We start from the raw sequence: 19,167 nt of genomic DNA on the forward strand, positions 1-19,167 counted from the left end.
CACTAGACCTGCACCATATCCCACCTCAACTTTTCAGCCCCGGACTGTGGGACAAGGTGTTGGGAATGCGAACCCTGGGCCAATCTATTCAAACCTGAGGCCAGTGACTCAAAGACCTCTAGCGCCAGTGCAACCTGTAGGACAGAGAGAGCTTGTCCGTTATTTCTGCCAGCAAATAGGACATCATGCCCATCTCTGCCCTCATAAGTCAGACCATCAAGCTGTTGTAAATTGCGAGGCTCGTTCAAGTGTGAAATCTAGCCCTAGCCTAGCCTTGACCCTGACCCAAAATCCCCCTTTGTAGGTCTGAAGACCCGAAGTGGAAGAAGGAAGGATCTGTGGGCCCTCTTAGTAGAAGACATGGTGTTTGATTCTTAACCCATGGAAATTGATGGTGGTGTCCCATACTTGGATGCACTGTCAGTGTTTGGTAAGAAGCTGCACCTTGAAGAGGGGGAGATTAGTTGAAGTACCTAATGCACTTCCGGACTTGATTCAAAGGTAATACTTTGACCTAGACTTGTTGATTTAGTTATAGGAGAAAGCACAAGTGAATTTGAGTTGATCTGGCCTTCCATTTCCCTGTTTGAAGTTGCTGTCATTGCTTGGTCGACTGGGCCAGTCCACCAGCAGATTATTAGATACGAAAATCCTGATTTTCTTAATTATTTTATGCCTACTTAAGGGAACCTCGTAGTTAGAACCCTATTATATTCCTAGAGCCTCTTGAGAATGTGGAGAGAGCCTCCTAAGACCTCTCCTTGGTAGTGGTGAAGTATTTCTTTAAGAATCATTGTCTCTCTACTCAAATTTCTTCTACAAGGTATGTATTCTCTCATTCTCTCTCTATTCTACTCTCACCTCTTCTCTTTCTTGCTGTTGAGACTATGAAGATGGTGCTGCAACCTTGCAACCACCTCTTCTTTGTTTCTCTCCTTGCATTTGTATAAACCCCTCCCATTCCATCTATGCTATGCTCCCTATATTGATTCTTAACCTTGCATTCTCATGATTCTCTTCATAGCAACATGATTTCATCTCCTAAACTGATTTATATAGTATACTAAGTCTGATTTCTTGTTAGTAATTGATTATAATCTATTGCTTATCATTCCCTTAATTTATTCCCTAATGTTCCTTGCATTTGCAATTGATTTCATTGAAGAACATGATGTTTAGCATTTAGAAGCTAGGGTTTCAAATTGGGGATTCTTAATTAGACCATTGATTGATGTTAAATCCTTGCTAGACAGTCTTCATTTACTGTTCCTACATTTCCTTCAAATTTTGGAGTGATCTGAGCCCCGAAAGATAGGTTTCGGATAAAAAATCTAAATTCAGCCACGACACTGTTCACTTGGTCGACTGCTTGGTTGACTGAGTCAGTCAACCAGCTAGTCGCAGCTGAACACAACATTTGTATTTGCCCGATTTGCTTGATTCTTCTTCTGATATTGCACATATGATTGTCTAGGGTGCAAGTACTAAACTTAGGACCATTCTAATTGATCTTGGGATTATCTTCAATTCGATTTAAGGTAAGGACGGTTATTATCATAATTACATAGATTATGTGAATCTTGCCTCTATATTGGAAACTTAGTAGATTCACCTTCTTTGTTGTATTCTTAACATCATATGACTGTTGTATGCACTTCAAGACAGTAGAACCATGTTATATAACCTTTTGATTATCATGATTTTTCATTCTTGTTAATTACATATGTGATTGATCATGTTACATTATATATCTTTTTATATGATGAAATATCATTTGTATATGATATGATGGAATTGAGAATGTGACTGGATAAGTATGATTTGGGATTGGGGAATGTCCTATTGACATTTCTGTCCTTGGACATTGGAGGGAATAGTATGGGATGTTTTCGACGATGCCTATTGACGCTCTCCCGGATTATTGGATGTCATACATAGGACTTGTCTAGTGGTGTTGGCTAGGATGTCCTTGTTGTATCAGACCCGAATCGGAAGGGTATTGAGACCAAACGACCCGTGGTAGCAATGTGGATTTGTGGGCGCTGAAGACCGGTAACCAATTCGTGAGAAGACATAGATCACATTGCAGATACTCATTAGAGGCCATTTATTGGTAGGGTTGCAAATAGCTAGACATGGGCTCACGGGCGCTCAAGACCAATAACCAATCCGTGAGAGGACGTGAGAGCTTCTCGTCTATTATTTGTGGATGACCAATAGGGTTGATGAGTTCGTAGTCCGAGTTGGTTGTAGCCATAGGATACGTGACTCTAGTGTGAAGGATATAGAACTGAGTTGGTTGTAGCCATAGGGGAAGTATCTGGATCTGACTTGATACGACTGAATAGATGACTTGCATTGGGCTAGGCTTCACCGTGACATGCGCCAATACTTATACCAAATGGTGATGTGAGAGAGCGGTGACTTAAACCCCAGCCATGGATTGTCCTGAGGGATGCAAGACCCATTGCCTACAGGAGCCGAGTGACCGGACCTACCCAAGAAAGTATGGTGCTATGTCTTAAAGCATGTCTACCATAGAGACTAGCATACATAGAGTTGGAATCATATTTGCATCATCTGTTTCATATCATCTTGCATCACGTTATGCTTTGGATCTTGTTAATTATGTATTATGGAATAAATTGCCTTGCTGAGTTCTTTTGAACTCACTCCTTTTTGTGCAAATGTTTTGTTAAACTATTCCACAGGTACCGAAGAACTGGATGGCCAATTCTATGAAGCGCCCTTTGATGAGTCACACTACCATCAAGGTGCTCGCGATCATGAAGACTACGGTGAAGATCCCTCATTGGATTATGCTTTGTACCAGGACTAGATCTTCTCGGGAGCGAATTTGGCCATGTCTAGTGTCTTTAGTTTATGTTTTTTAGGATATTTTGTATAAGAATGAAGAAACATTTGTTTAGATATTTATCCCTTTATTTCTCTTTTTGAGACTTGGATTGTAACCCCTTAATTGTCATTCGAACTACTTTCTGCTACGATTTAGGGAGTGATTTCCGCTCACTCTCTATACTCTGATTATATTTATACATTGGTATCTTTTCTTTTACTTCCGCACTATGATTATATTATCTTTCTTAATCTTGTCTTGATCTCATTGTTTATGTGTTGTTACATTGATTATATGTGTTCATGATTATGTTATCATGTATTTGGGAGGCATGGTTCCTCGATACTCGATCTTCGGGGCTGTGGATCACATACCTGGGTATGCCTAGTAGGGTACCAGCTGGGTGGATGTGTCATCAAGCGCCTCCTGCCGATAAAGTGTATAATATAGTTGGAAGCGAGATAGAGCCGAATCAAGACATCGTGACCGGTACGTTACTTTTAGCTTTAACTCCTGCTATTAATCTATTCATTGCTTGTGCATTGCATACATGCCATATTGCTTTGTTTTGATTTTTCTTTGCCATATGAGTTAGCCTAGATCCTTTTTGAAGAAGTTGTGGGACAGAAGTTTACCCCCAAATGAAAATTTTTGGGAGAAGGAAGTCAAGATGAAAGTGAAGTATCTCCATCTCTTTGGAAGCTAAGTACTCTCCCAAAGAGATGGACATACTAAAGGGGGGGGGGAGATTATGAAATCCCACCTAACCCTAACCTGGACACCCTATTTGTTTTGGATGAAGAAGAGCTTGATTGATATTTGACCTTGAAGTTGAACCTTGAGTACAGAGTTGATATCTTTGGAAGGTCCTAGGAAGTTAGGTCAGACCTCTCCCTTAGTGTAGATCCGAAGACTCGAAGTAAAGGAAGAAGACATTGTGGGCCATCTCAGTGGAAAACTTGATGTTTGACCCAAAACCCATGGAGATTTATGATGAAATTCCCTATTTGGAAACTTTATCTCATTTGGGGAAGAAACTGCATCTTGATGTTGAAGAACTTGGTTGATGGACTTGAGGCCTAGTTGGACATGTTTTGGAAAGTCCCTCAATGCTAAGTAAGTCACTAGTTGAGTTGGGAGAAGCCCTATTGAAAATTTTGAGGTTTGGAGCTTGAAATCCCTGTTTTTGGGCTTGCTGTCAATGTGGGTCGCTTAGGTGGGTTGATCAGACCTGAGAGACCCAGCTGAGAGACACACAGGGTTAGGGGCAGTTTTGTAAAACTCTATTTTTTTTATGGTTTTTGATGCTCTATATATTAGAACTTCGTGGATTTCAGCCCCATTATGTTCCTAAGCCTCTAGAGAATGTGGGAAGGACCTTAAAACCTCCTCTTCGAAGCCAAGGAAGATCCCCATGCATCCGTTAGAGTTTCTCCATCGAATCTTCTTCTACAAGGTTAGTAATCGATCTGTTCCTCTTTAGATATACTCTCTCTAATGTTTCTTCTAATTGTATTGATTGTGAGGAAGGTATTACACTACTATAATGGCCTAGTCTCTGATCCTCATAGTCTTAGAATGAATCCCCATTCACTCTATGCTTTCCTTGAAGCCATATGGTACGTTTTCTATAATTTGATCTTGCATGAGACCATGAGTTACTCTCTCTTTGTTCTCTATCTACCTCTATGATTGTAAGAAAGGTCTCATACCATTGTTATGACCTTTCCTTCTATCCCCATAATTTTTGGGTGAATTTCCCTCTATTACTTTGAGAATTTGCTATGGGTTGATTTTGAGGGGCAATTCTTGGGTAACCTTCAAGAAGGGGTACCCATTCAAAGACCTTGTTTTCTTTTTCTTGTTAGACCCTTCCCAATGTAAATTCTTGATTTTGAAATACTGTTCTTTCTTTCATAAAGTGAAACCCCTTTCTCTCTAGTCTCTCTATGAAATCCACAAATCGATTTCGGTAAAAAAAAACCCTAGTTTAGGATTCGATTAGAATTCTATTCCAATGACCTTGTTTGATGCTTAGACCTTCATAGATAGTCTTAATATGTTTTTGGGGAACTCCCCTTCGAATTTCAGAGTAATCGAACTTCAAACGAAGGAGTTATGACCATTTTAAGGTTTTCATTCCGTACAGAACACTATAGGTCGATTAGACTTGAGAGACCCAGCTGAGCAACCCACAGAGTCAGTGACCTCAAATTTTCTCAGTTTTGCTTCCGTTTCATCTTTGATCAATAGGGTTTGTTCCTAATACTTAAACCATGTTTGCTTAATCTTGTTTAGGTGATTTTGGTCTTGTTTTTTGATCTCTCACTATAAGTTTACAAATCGAATTCGAGGTGAGTACGTTCACTCACAGTATACATATTTACATGCTTGTTATGATATGATTCTAATGCATGAATTAGATACTATTGTTTTACTTTCTTTACATTATATTACTTCTGTAATTACAGTAACATGTTCATATTGTGATTTACATATTGGAATTGATCATGAATGATGTAAATGTGATTTGGACTATGATGTGATATGTATGGAATCATGATATGATGTGAATGCTTAGGTTGTAGTTGTGGAATGGGGAATGCCCTTTTGGCATTTCTATCTTTGGACACTAGTGGAGGTGGTATAGGATGCTTTCCTATGGTGCCCTTTGGCGCTTTCCCTGACTACTGGATGACATACCTAGGATTGGTCTAGAAGTGTTTGGATAGGGAAATCACTATCATATCTGACCCTATCGGAAGGGGAATTGAGGCTGAGTGACCCGTGGCAGCAATGGGGATTTGTGGGCGCTCAAGACCGGTAACCAACTCATGAGAGGACATGAGAGCTTCCCATTTAGTGTTTGTGGATGACCAATAGGGTTAAGATTCTATATAGCTGGGAAGGAGACAGTGACTCTAGTGGGAAAAGTACCGGAAAGGATCACGGGAAGCGAGGAATGGATGTATCAAACCCTAAGTAGATATGACTCAGTAGATGACTTGCATTGGGTTAAGATTAACCCTGTACATGTGCCAATACTCAAACCAATGGTGATGTGAGAGAGTAGTGACCTATACCCCAGCCATGAAATGTCCGGGAAGGATGCAGGACCCAATTACCAACGGAGAACCCAAAATCCCGGGAAGGTTGAGGGAGAGTGATTTGAGACCTACCCAGAGAAGAGTATGGTGCTATGACTTAAAGTGTGTCTGCCAATAGAGACCATCATATATAGAGTTAGAATCTTACTTGCATTCATTGTTTCATCTCATTGCATTTATATTGTTTGGATTGTGTGTAAAGATGTTCATTGTGATTGGACTACTTGCTAAGTTCTTTTTGCGCTTACCCTTACGGGACATGTTTTCTTTAGATTGTATTGCAAGTACAAATTGTAAAACCCAGCCCTAACCTTGACCCGGAAACCTTGTTATTTGTAGGTCCGATGACCCGGAGTAAAGTAAGAAGTCAGCTTTGGGCCATCCCAGTGGAGGACTTGGTGTCTGGCTTTGAATCCATGAGAGTTGATGATGAAGTTCTATTTATGGAAACTGAATCTTGATGAAGATCGGATTAGTTGATGGACTTGGAGTGCTCTCTATCTTGGTTTGAAGGCATTTCTACCTATTAGGTAAGTCACTTGACTTGTGTGCAAAACCCCTTTAGGATTGGATTTGATCTGGGCCTTCAATTCCCTGTTTTGGATTTGCTGTCAGCATTGGTCGATTGATTGGTCGACTGGACCAGTCGACCAATCCACTCGACCAATGAGTGCTGTCTTTGGCAATTAGGTTTTTCTTGCTCTATTTAAGTCCAATCTCGAGTCCACTTCGTATTTGCTGCCTCCAAACTCTTTGGAACGAACCAAAGACCTCTGCAAGTCATCTCCCTTGCATCCTTGGTGTTTTCTTGACGGATCTTCGTCGAAACTCTTCCTTTTGCATCAAAAGGTATGTCTACTCTCTCTTCTTCTCCTCCATCTTTGTATTTTCTTTCCTTTTTGAGTTGAGGCAGTTGAGGAGATGCTGCATTTCTCTGTTGCAAACATCTCTGGACTTGTTCTCATGATCATCCTAAGGATTAGAGGCTAGAACAATGATCTTAACCAAGATCATTGCAAGCTTTTGAAGGAATCATGATCAAACCATGATCTAACCTTGTTAAACATCTGATTTGAATTCTGATCTCCTTGGATCTTCTATATTGATCATGTTAGTAGTTAATTACTGTGTTTTCTTTTCATAATCCATGATCTATCAATCTCTAGTTGTTCTCTTCTACCATACTATGTGTTCTTCATGAATCATGGTAGTAACATATATGGTAGGTTTTATTTCCTTATTTAGATTTATGCTTCTAGGCCTATTTCCTTGAAGATCTAAGTATGTTTTCATGATACCTTTACCTGAAGCAATGATCCATCCTCCTATTGTTCTTGTCTTTGATTTCTATTTCGAATTCATCAAGATCCATGGTTGATCTAATTATGGTAACTTTTTGTTTCCTAATTTGGATCTTGATGTCTTGATTTGATTAGTGTTTTGAGGTCCCCTATATGTTAGAATACTACTGATGTAGTTTACCCCTTGATTAGTACCCTTTTGAACCACCAAATTCGGATTTCATATCTTAAAACTCTGGTTTTTTTAGGCTCTCTTCATTGCATTGGTCGATTGATTGGTCGATTGGACCGGTCGACCAATCCACTCGACCAATGAGTTCAGCAACTCCAGAATTGGTCTGTGTTGGATGTTTTGGTATCTTTTCTGTTAGGGATCTTTCCTAATATGTTGTATATACTTGTTTAGGACCTTCTTCTCAAGTTTGCCAAGATCTTACTTAATTTCTTAGGATTCCTTTGCGAGTTATAAAAGGTAAGGATGGTTATTTCCTTAATTACATAGATAGCATGAATCTAGTTTCTATATTTGAATATCATTGATATGTTTCCTTAATTAGATTCTTACAATGATATACTACTGTTGCATAACTTTGATTACAGTAGCATTACTTATTCATATTAAATTGATTCATGTATGATTTACTTACCAATTATATACAAGTGATTGTAATTATTGATTTCTTTCCATATATGAAGTTACCATATATGTGATGATATGAATTGATGCATGTGTATGCTTAAGTATGGTTTGGAAAGGAGAGGTGTCCTTTTGACACTTCTGTCCTTGGACTACTACGGGAATATTATGGGATGTTTCCGGAGATGCCCTCTGGACACCTTCCTAAACTGTTGGATGACATATCTAGGATTGTCTAGTAGTGTTTGGCTAGGATGTCCTGTTATGTCGGACCCTAATCGGAGGGGGTATTGAGACCGAACGACCCGTGGTAGCAATGGGGATTCATGGGCGCTCAAGACCGGTAACCAACCCGTGAGAGGACAGGAATCACATTGTGGGGGCCATTTATTGGTAGGGTTGCATATGGTTAGACTTGGGCTCACGGGCGCTTAAGACCGGTAACCAACCCGTGAGAGGACGTGAGAGCTTCCCGTTTACCATATGTGGATGATCAATAGGGTTGATGAGTCCGTAGTCGGGGACTATGAGGACTCTAGTGTGAAGGATACCGGAAAGGATCGTCGGGGACGAGGAATGGACGTATCTGGATCTGACTTGATGTAACTAAGTAGAAGACTTGCATTTGGCTAGGTTTTACCCTGACATGCGCCAGTACTTATACCAAATGGTTGTGAGAGAGTGTGTTGACTTAAACCCCTACCATGGTTTGTCCTGAGGGATGAAGGACCCATTACCAATCGGCTGCTCAAGACCGGTGAAATGATCCGTGAGAGAATCCAAGATATCTTAAATGGTTGAGGATGTGAGCGGACCTTCCTAAAGAAGTACGGTGCTATGACTTAAAGCATGTCTGCCAATAGAGACCAGCATACATAGAGTTAGATTCATTCATTCATTGCTTGTCTCATATCATATTGCATTTATGTTTGTTCCGGAATCCTGCCATTTATGTTATTATGGATTTTAACCGCCTTCTTGAGTTTCTTTGAGACTCATTCCTTTATTGTACAATGTTTGTTAGACTATCCTCTGAGTCTTGAGTACTATAACGGTCCCTATGAAGAAGCGCAAGGCGAAGAGGCATATCTCCAGGAAGGTGATTGCGGTTACCACAATTACACTGAAGATTCCGCGAGTGGTTATGCTCCGTACGATGCTTAGTCCGACCATTGAGTGGAAGCGTCCTTGTGCTATTTATGAGATTTACACTTATAAGGATGTTGTCTATAAAGTGGAGAACAATTTAGTTACCCAATGTACTTGCACTCTGGGATTAGATTTTGTCTAGTTTATTATCTTTTAGAGCTACTTTTCCGCTGGTTGTAAAGTGGGATTTTTGCCTCACTTTACTTATCTGTTTGATACTCTGATTATATCTATCTTTCTGATTTATTTATGATTCATTCTTTCCTTATTGGATCTATGGTTTATCTTCCGCACTTTTATTATGATTGTTCATGATTATGTTATTGTTTATGTGGGAGGTTGATCACTCGATACCGATCTTCGGGCTGTGGATCACACTCTCGGGTATGCCGGATAGGGTACCGGGCCGGGAGGACGTGATGATTGGTATCGAGCCCAAGGTTCGAGGTGATCCTAACCACAAAAGACAATAACTGAACATTCCTGAGTCATTGATCCGAAATGACTCTTCTACTCTTAGAAGTGAATAATAGAACACTTGAATTAGAAACTTAACCTTTGAGGCATATGAGAACATTTCGAATAACATACCATAATTATACTTGAACAAATGTCACTAATGCAAGGAAAAGAAAGGTGCATAATATACAATAATTAAGTGAAACAAAATGAACTTCATTAATTTCAAAAGTTTTTACGACGATTACATCTGAAATGCATAAATGGAAATCCTAGGGTACAGTCTATCTAGGTGATCTTCTTTGATCTCTGTATGCTTTGAACTCCTCCGCTAGCTGAGTCACCCGATGCTCTATCCTATCCTATCGTGACTCCATCCTCTCGTACATCTGCTCTGTCTCGACCTCCATTCTCTCTAGCATGGAAGTCATCGATCTCATCTCGTGCTCCAAGATCCGAAGTCTCCGGAACCGCATGTGAAGGGCCACCGCCTCGAAGTGTGATGAAGGAAACTCGTGATGCAGAGGCTCAGCCTCGTGCATATCTGCATCATCTCCGGCCTGATCATCACTATCAGGACCGATATCCTCTCCTCCATCCCTCGACCCCTGATCCTCATCCCCCGATTCATCATCATCATCCTCACCCTCCGGACCAGGAGATCTCTCTAACCGCTTTGTAGTCTCATCGACGAATGGTCCGAGTCCCAATAGAGTATCCCCGTGGAACCGGTGTCCACTGGTGTATCCTCGAAACTCACCCCGAAATGCCCGAAGATCAAGGTCGGTAGCCTCCCATAGCAAAGGTTCCGCATGCTAGGCCGCAGAACTAAGTCCAGCATGACCTGCTGAATGATGTAGGAGAGATCGATCTCGAAGCCCATGTAGATGCGGTAGATGACTAAGGCCTCCATCACCGTGACCCGATGGTGATGTCCGGCTTTCGGCATAATGTTTCGGCCGACTATGCGACCGATAATCCGTGCAGAATCCGTCATCCGTCCGCTGGTCCACGGAGTGAAGCATCGACGACTATCCCATAGCGTAGAGCATATCTCGCGTAGCTCGTACGGCATTAGATGGCTGTCCAGATCTGCTCCTGCAGGTATCCACACACACTACTGTGGATAGTAAGGAACCTGCAAGATCTCAGCCAGTGTCCGGGTGGAGAAGCGAATCTGAGTCCGGAAGACCCTGCTCCTGAGGACAAGTCTAAGCGGATGTCCTTGGCCTCGAGCCTCCTCTGTGTAGGTAAGGTTGCTGAAGAACAACCTCACTAGTTCCGGGTATACCGGCAGATCCTCGGTGAAGAGATGAGTCCACTGCAATGTGTCGAATCTCTGCCGAATCCTAAAGGCTCCGAGCTGGCGTAAGTGAAGTAGACGTCCCATCTCGATATTGCAAGAATCGAAGTAGGCCTCGTACGAGAACTCGGCCTGAGGTGTGTCAAACATGTCTGGTCTCCTAACCTCCTGTCTAGGCTCTGAAGGAACCTGACCTCTGCCCCTAAGAGCACCTACAATGCAACCACGACCTCCACCTCATCCTCGCCCTCCCCTCTACATAGTGGATATCTGTGAAAGAAACAAGAGACAATTCCAGTTAGTGCTACCTTAAGATTTGAGCCAAAAGGGTATTTCCGTAATTTTTTGGAAAATTTCAAATTTGGGGGAAATTTGATTTGAACATACTAGCATGTGCGCAATATTTGGAATTTCTTGTCTATGAAGTTCGTTTGATGAAAATCAATCGAAAACTTGGATTAAAGCGGAAAATTCAGCAAGAAGGAAATTTGGGGATTTTGCAATTTAGGTCAAAATTGGATTTTTGAAAAGTTGAAATTGGTTTAATCAAATTGTATGGACCTATCTACAATGTCATCTTGAGCATGTAGCATTTGATCTCGTGCGAAAATTTCAAGCGGTTTGAGAGGAAACGGAATTTTTCTAAAGATATCGATTTCGGTATAAAAACTTTGCGAGATGAACACCAATATGTTAAAACTTGTTGTCTATGCATGGCATTGTGTTTAAAACCTAGGGAATATGTTTCTAAGCATTCCTAAGCATGATTTCTAGCATTGGATACAAGTAAAGCATGGTTTTAATTGAAATGCAAGCATGAGAAGATGAAAATGGAAGAAAGAATAAGAGATTTACCTTGTTTGTGATGATTGTGTGTTGTGGTGTTGTTGTTGAAGCACCAAATCACCTCAAGAACACTTATGAGAACTCTTGGAGACTTTCCCTAGATCTCTCTCACCTTTGGAAGAAGTTAGAATGAGGTTGGAATGTGAAAATGAGGCTTATAATGCGAATTTTCGCATTGCATCTGCATTGGTCGACTCATTGGTCGACTGGGTCAGTCAACCAATCACTCGACCAATGGTCACAGAGACCTCATTTGCTGTTGAATTTTTGGAAAATGTGATTTTTGCCTTATGGATTATTGTTTGATGACTATATGGATATATTTGAGCATGATTTAAGTTTTCAAATCATTTGGACTTGTGGTTTATGTTGAAACTTCGAAATTCGGTATTTTGATGTTCTCGGTTTTGCAGAATGGTTACTCTGAGAAGTGGGCGTGGTGAATCCAGTGGTCAAGGAGGTGGTGAAATACCTCAGGGAGGTGGTGAAGTACCTCATGGAGGTGGTGAGATACCAAATGTTGATCAGGGTACTAATGAGATACCCGGTGCCCCGAATGTTGGAAGTTTCCGAGATATTGCCAATATTATGGGCAATATGATGCAGCAGCAAGCAGCTCAGTTCAACCAGATGTTGGTGGGTTTCATGACTTTGCATAATGAGACCCGTGCTGGTGCTAATGTGAATCCTCATGCCGCAGCTCCCGAATGCGGGAGGTTTAGCTGGAACTCCTCATACTCCCTTGATGGAGAGTTTTCTTCAAGATGCAAGTACCCACTTTCACCGGAGTTACCAAGGACCCCTTGTTTCCTAACAAGTGGCTTCGTGAGTTGGAGAAGGCTTTCCGACATCTGCAATGCTCGGAAGCTCAGAAGATTCTGTTTGCTGAACAGAAGTTACAACAAGAAGCTGATGCATGGTGGATCTCCACTCGGCCTGTTTTGGAAGGTTTGCATGCAGGAGTTGTAACTTGGGAGCTGTTTAAAGAGGCTTTTTGTATGAACTACTTTCCTGAGGCGGTAAAAGATGCGAAGGAAGCTGAGTTCATGATTCTTACTCAAGGATCTCTGTCTGTGTTGGAGTACCAACAGAAGTTCGAGGAGCTTCATTTCTTTGCTCCAGATTCTCTCGAAGGATGACCTCGCCAAAGCGAAGAAGTTCTTCAAAGGACTGCGCGCCGCCATTAAAGCTTACCTCACAGTCCAGCCTATAGTGAGCTATGCTCAAGTGGTGCGGAACTCGAAGAAGTTGGAAGAAACAGAGAAGGAAAGTGCTCGTGTGCAAAAGCCCTGGCAGTCAAGGAATTCTGGTTTGGTGGATCGTAATGACCGTCGTTTTGTGAGACCTACACCCTACCCCATTCCTACCTTTTAGGCTAAGAGTGTAGGTCAGAACACGGGTTTTCAGCAGTCCGGCCAGTTTAGACAGTATGGCGGAAACCGACCACCAGCAAGTGCAAGTGCAAGTGCAAGGCCTTTTGTTCGGAAGCCCCCTGTTGCAGCCACCCCTGTTGGATCCAAAGCAATCCTGTTTGCTTCTACCGCAAGCAAGCTAGTCATTTCGCTCGTGCTCTGTCCGAAGTGGCCCGCCCAGCAGCCCGCCCCAGTGGTGAAGAGTGCTCCTGCTCCTCCCTCCGGTAGAGTTTTCGGTATTTCAGTGCTTGAGCAGGACCCAAGCCATGAAGTGATTACAGGTACATTGTTAGTTGCTTCTATTTCTGCATTTGTCTTATTTGATACGGGTGCATCTCATTCGTTCATGTCATCTCGCATTCATCAAGAAGACTAACCTAATCCCCGAGAAGTTGTCTAGTTGTTTATTGATTAGTACACCTACTGGTCTTGTTGTGAAACTAGATAAGGGGTTATCTAAATGTCCTGTGTTGATTGGTGAGAAGAACTTGGAAGCCAATTTTGTAATTCTTGACATGAAGGACTTCGATATTATTTTGGGAATCGATTGGTTGACAGCCCACAAAGCTGTGTTCCTTTGTTCCTCAAAGAAGATTCAGTTCCATATTTGTGGAAGTCCGGTCTTTGAATTTCAGGGTGAAAAGAGAAGGGTTTGTAAGAAGGTGCTGTCTCGTGACCGATGCAAGTCTATGCCCTAGTGGATGATGCTTCATCTGAAGGCAAGGGTAAAGTGGAGAAAAGAGTCGATGAAGTCGAGTTGTTTGCGACTTTGTTGATGTCTTCCCTGATGATCTATCGGGAGTGCCTCCAGACAGGGATGTCGAGTTTTCTATTGATCTCGTCCCTGGTGCCGCTCCGGTATCTAAAGCTCCGTATAGGATGGCTCCTACTGAGTTGAAAGAGTTGCAAAATCAGTTGAATGAGCTCATTGATAGAGGTTTCGTACAGCCTAGTGTGTCACCTTGGGGAGCTCCGGTCTTGTTTGTCAAGAAGAAAGATGGTAGTATGCGCTTGTGCATCGACTACCGTGAGTTGAATAAGTTGACTATCAAGAATAGATACCCGCTGCCCAGAATTGATGATCTCTTCGATCAGTTGAAGGGTGCAGTTGTGTTCTCAAAGATTGACTTAAGGTCCGGATATCACCAATTGAAAGTGAAGTCTAGTGATATCTTCAAGACAGCTTTCCGAACGCGGTATGGTCACTACGAGTTTAGAGTCATGCCCTTCGGATTGACCAATGCTCCTGCGGTGTTCATGGACCTCAGGAACCGAGTATTTCATGATGTGCTTGATAAGTTTGTGATTGTTTTCATTGATGACATCTCGATCTATTCGAAGAGCGAAGAAGAGCATGTGAGTCATCTAAGTTTCACTTTGCAAAGGTTGCGAGAAAAGAAGTTGTTCGCTAAGTTTAGCAAGTGTGATTTCTGGCTTAAGAGAGTGGTATTCCTTGGTCATGTAGTTTCAGCCGAAGGTATTCGTGTCGATCCTGAAAAGGTCCAAGCTGTGGCTGATTGGGAAAGACCAAAGTCAGTAACGGAAATAAGAAGTTTTCTTGGATTGGCGGGTTACTACAGAAGGTTTATTGAGAATTTTTCTCGGTTGGCTGCTCCTATGACTAAGTTGACCAGGAAAGAAGAAAAGTTTGTTTGGTCTGACGCCTGTGAGAAGAATTTCCAAGAGTTGAAAGATAGATTGACAAGTGCCCCGGTTTTGACTATACCTGATAGTTCCGGTGGTATGACAGTTTATACCGATGCGTCAAAGATTGGTTTGGGTTGTGTACTGATGCAACATGGCAAGGTCGTAGCCTATGCTTCTCGGCAATTGAAAGATTATGAGCGGAATTACCCCACTCACGATCTAGAACTTGCCGCCATTGTCTTTGCTTTGAAGATTTGGAGACATTACCTTTACGGTGAAAAGATTGCCATTTTCACGGATCATAAGAGTTTGAAATACTTCTTTACCCAAAAGGAGTTGAACATGAGACAAAGGAGATGGTTGGAACTAGTCTCCGATTATGATTGTGATATTCAAGTATCACCCCGGGAAAGCAAACGTTGTTGCTGATGCTCTTAGTAGGAAGAACGAGAAGAAGACTTTGGATTTGAATGCTTTGAGTTTACCATTGTGGTCTTCTATTGAGAGTTTTGATTTGGAAATCGTCCCCGAGAATTCTGATTTTATTCTTTCGCCATGACGGCAAGATCTGGTCTTAGAGATAAGATTGTTGCTCACAGAGTTCGATCAAGAGTTTTTGATCAAAGTTGAGAAGATTTCTTCGAATCCTGAGTCGGACCCCGACTTTGGTATATCCATGGATGGTGCTTTGTTGTTTAGAGGAAGACTGTGTGTGCCTGCAAATGAAGAAGTTAAGAAAGAAATATTGAAGGAAGCACACTAGTCAGTCTTTACTATACACCCGGGAAGCACCAAGATGTACAAGGACTTGAAGGAACATTTTTGGTGGATTGGTCCGAAGGCGGATGTTGATGATTTTGTTGCCAAGTGTGAGACTTGCCAACGTGTGAAAGCCGTTCGACAACCTCCATCTAGATTACTTCAGCCTCTTCCTATTCCTAGTTGGAAGTGGGAGGATATCTCCATGGACTTTGTGACTAGCTTGCCTCGGACAAGTAAAGGCAATGACACCGTGTGGGTGATTGTTGATAGGTTGACCAAATCAGCCCACTTCATTCCTATGAAGATCACTCATACCTGGATAAGCTAGCAAGGCTTTATGTGGATAATGTGGTTCGTCTGCATGGTGTGCCATTGAGTATTGTTTCGGATCGTGATCCTAGGTTCACCTCAAGGTTTTGGAATAGTTTGCAGTAAGGCCTTGGGAACCCAATTGAACTTGAGTACAGCTCATCATCCACACTCGATGGACAATCCGAGCGGACAATTCAGACATTGGAAGACATGCTCGGATCTTGTGTGGTGGATATGGGTGGTAATTGAGATGAACACCTAGCTTTGGTTGAGTTTGCCTATAACAACAGTTATCAAGCAACAATAGGCATGGCTCCATTCAGGGCTTTGTATGGCAGTACTTGTAGGACACCTTTGTACTGGACTCGAGACAGGTGAAAGAAAAGTCTTAGGTCCGAAATGATTGAAGCTACGAGTGCTATGGTAGATATGATAAGAGAAAGGATTAAGTCTGCGCCAGTCAAGACAGAAATCTTATGCCGATAAGAGAAGGACCGATTTGGAATTTCAAGTTGGAGAGAAAGTATTTCTGAAGGTTCACCAATGAAGGGTGTGATGGGATTCAATGTTAAGGGAAAGCTTAGCCCTCGTTACATTGGACCTTTCGAGATTTTGGAAAAGGTTGGACCTGTTGCGTATCGATTAGCATTACCTCCGCCTCTTGCTGGTGTTCACAATGTGTTCCATATTTCGATGCTCCGAAAATACATAGAGAATCCGGAACACATTTTGCAGCAAGCACCTGAAGGACTTAGTGTTGATTTGACCTACGATGAAGAACCGGCCGAAATCTTGGATAGGAAGGACAAGCAACATGGAATCGCACCATCCCTTTGGTGAAGATTCGGTGGAAGAACCATACCCCTGAAGAAGCTTCTTGGGAGAAGGAAGAAGACATGAAGGAGAAGTTTCCTTACCTCTTTGGAAGCACAGGTACGCTTTCAATTTCGAGGACGAAATTTCTTTAAGGGGGGGAGAATGTAAAACCCAGCCCTAACCTTGACCCGGAAACCTTGTTATTTGTAGGTCCGATGACCCGGAGTAAAGTAAGAAGTCAGCTTTGGGCCATCCCAGTGGAGGACTTGGTGTCTGGCTTTGAATCCATGAGAGTTGATGATGAAGTTCTATTTATGGAAACTGAATCTTGATGAAGATCAGATTAGTTGATGGACTTGGAGTGCTCTCTATCTTGGTTTGAAGGCATTTCTACCTATTAGGTAAGTCACTTGACTTGTGTGCAAAACCCCTTTAGGATTGGATTTGATCCGGGCCTTCAATTCCCTCGTTTTGGATTTCTGTTGTCAAGATTGGTCGACCGATTGGTCGACTGGACCAGTCGACCAATCCACTCGACCAATGAGTGCTGTCTTTGGCAATTAGGTTTTTCTTGCTCTATTTAAGTCCAATCTCCAGTCCACTTCGTATTTGCTGCCTCCAAACTCTTTGGAACGAACCAAAGACCTTTGCAAGTCATCTCCCTTGCATCCTTGGTGTTTTCTTGACGGATCTTCGTCGAAACTCTTCCTTTTGCAGCAAAAGGTATGTCTACTCTCTCTTCTTCTCCTCCATCTTTGTATTTTCTTTCCTTTTTGAGTTGAGACAGTTGAGGAGATGCTGCATTCTCTGTTGCAAACATCTCTGGACTTGTTCTCATGATCATCCTAAGGATTAGAGGCTAGAACAATGATCTTAACCAAGATCATTGCAAGCTTTTGAAGGAATCATGATCAAACCATGATCTAACCTTGTTAAACTTCTGATTTGAATTCTGATCTCCTTGGATCTTCTATATTGATCATGTTAGTAGTTAATTACTGTGTTTTCTTTTCATAATCCATGATCTATCAATCTCTAGTTGTTCTCTTCTACCATACTATGTGTTCTTCATGAATCATGGTAGTTACATATATGGTAGATTTTATTTCCTTATTTAGATTTATGCTTCTAGGCCTATTTCCTTGAAGATCTAAGTATGTTTTCATGATACCTTTACCTGAAGCAATGATCCATCCTCCTATTGTTCTTGTCTTTGATTTCTATTTCGAATTCATCAAGATCCATGGTTGATCTAATTATGGTAACTTTTTGTTTCCTAATTTGGATCTTGATGTCTTGATTTGATTAGTGTTTTGAGGTCCCCTATATGTTAGAATACTACTGATGTAGTTTACCCCTTGATTAGTACCCTTTTGAACCACCAAATTCGGATTTCATATCTTAAAACTCTGTTTTTTTTTAGGCTACTGTCTGCATTGGTCGACTGATTGGTCGACTGGACCAGTCGACCAATCCACTCGACCAATGAGTTCAGCAACTCCAGAATTGGTCTGTGTTGGATGTTTTGGTATCTTTTCTGTTAGGGATCTTTCCTAATATGTTGTATATACTTGTTTAGGACCTTCTTCTCAAGTTTGCCAAGATCTTACTTGATTTCTTAGGATTCCTTTGCGAGTTATAAAAGGTAAGGATGGTTATTTCCTTAATTACATAGATAGCATGAATCTAGTTTCTATATTTGAATATCATTGATATGTTTCCTTAATTAGATTCTTACAATGATATACTACTGTTGCATAACTTTGATTACAGTAGCATTACTTATTCATATTAAATGGATTCATGTATGATTTACTTACCAATTATATACAAGTGATTGTAATTATTGATTTCTTTCCATACATGAAGTTACCATATATGTGATGATATGAATTGATGCATGTGTATGCTTAAGTATGGTTTGGAAAGGAGAGGTGTCCTTTTGACACTTCTGTCCTTGGACTACTACAGGAATATTATGGGATGTTTCCGGAGATGCCCTCTCGGACACCTTCCTAAACTGTTGGATGACATATCTAGGATTGTCTAGTAGTGTTTGGCTAGGATGTCCTATTATGTCAGACCCTAATCGGAGGGGTATTGAGACCGAACGACCCGTGGTAGCAATGGGGATTCATGGGCGCTCAAGACCGGTAACCAACCCGTGAGAGGACAGGAATCACATTGTGGGGGCCATTTATTGGTAGGGTTGCATATGGTTAGACTTGGGCTCACGGGCGCTTAAGACCGGTAACCAACCCGTGAGAGGACGTGAGAGCTTCCCGTTTACCATATGTGGATGATCAATAGGGTTGATGAGTCCGTAGTCAGGGACTATGAGGACTCTAGTGTGAAGGATACCGGAAAGGATCGTCGGGGACGAGGAATGGACGTATCCGGATCGACTTGATGTAACTAAGTAGAAGACTTGCATTTGGCTAGGTTTTACCCTGACATGCGCCAGTACTTATACCAAATGGTTGTGAGAGAGTGTGTTGACTTAAACCCCTACCATGGTTTGTCCTGAGGGATGAAGGACCCATTACCAATCGGCTGCTC

This window comes from Hakea prostrata, chromosome 3 (assembly GCF_041222555.1).
Source record: "Hakea prostrata isolate BN-2017 chromosome 3, UWA_Hpros_2, whole genome shotgun sequence".
Lineage (NCBI taxonomy): Eukaryota > Viridiplantae > Streptophyta > Magnoliopsida > Proteales > Proteaceae > Hakea > Hakea prostrata.